Source organism: Austrofundulus limnaeus, unplaced genomic scaffold (assembly GCF_001266775.1).
Source record: "Austrofundulus limnaeus strain Quisiro unplaced genomic scaffold, Austrofundulus_limnaeus-1.0 Scaffold1879, whole genome shotgun sequence".
Lineage (NCBI taxonomy): Eukaryota > Metazoa > Chordata > Actinopteri > Cyprinodontiformes > Rivulidae > Austrofundulus > Austrofundulus limnaeus.
The window spans coordinates 786-1,486 of record NW_013954281.1 but is presented as its reverse complement, the minus strand read 5'-3'; the positions used below and the strand labels follow the sequence as shown (position 1 = coordinate 1,486).

General features: G+C 35.7%; 1 protein-coding gene and 1 long non-coding RNA gene across 3 annotated transcripts in view; both read right to left on the bottom strand.

Annotated features, from left to right (window-relative positions):
* Positions 1–701, bottom strand: part of LOC106536572 (coiled-coil domain-containing protein 50) — a gene marked incomplete at its 5' end in the record, with an annotated part of 11,934 nt that overhangs the window by 10,646 nt on the left and 587 nt on the right.
* LOC106536573 (uncharacterized) overlaps positions 1–701 on the bottom strand; it is a 1,176-nt gene continuing 475 nt past the window's right edge. The window contains exon 2 of the long non-coding RNA XR_001312560.1: positions 1–504. This is a non-coding gene — a long non-coding RNA (uncharacterized LOC106536573). The remainder of the gene's footprint in view (positions 505–701) is intronic.

Below are 701 nucleotides of genomic sequence, written 5' to 3'. Positions count from 1 at the left end.
GATTTATTAAAAGTTGTTTCATTTTTTCTTTTATGATTTGGTTATATTTACATTTTTAATGGTATCAGTTTGGTCGTCAATCCTTTGCACCATTTCCTTGTTTTACATTACATTTGTCGTCGTTTCTTTGACATTTGTGTTGAGGCAGTTTATAATTATTCTCTTTAATTTAGTTGATCAATGACTGATCAAAAGGAGGGGATTGTGCTAGAAAATAATTATACCTTTCTGCCCGATTATTAAGATCATACTGTCTTGACATTTCTATTTGTGTCTTTTTGATAACTGTCATAATTTCATTTCATCTTTTCTGATTTTGGAGGCACCATCGTACGTGTCCTTCTCAGTTAAGCTGCTTTGGGACCCGTCATTTCCTCATTGGACGTTCATGGGCTCCGCCCGTATGTTAAAACTCCTATTCTGTATCTCTGCTGTTAGTTGCTGTGTGTCCGGTCCTTTGATCCGGATCTGATCATGCCGTGGCTCATCTTTGCAATTGCAAACCTTATTAAATCATACGATGATCATTCACGAAGTGCATCTTCTTTTTATTCACTTGTTTCTGTCTTTTATTAAATATTTCCACAACAACTCCGTTATTTTCAGGAGTCTTCCTTCAAGGCTAATTATCTGCTTTTGAATGGATTCCCAAATCGTTACCTCAAGTCAGCAAATATCTCCAGCTCTCTTGAAAAAAATCA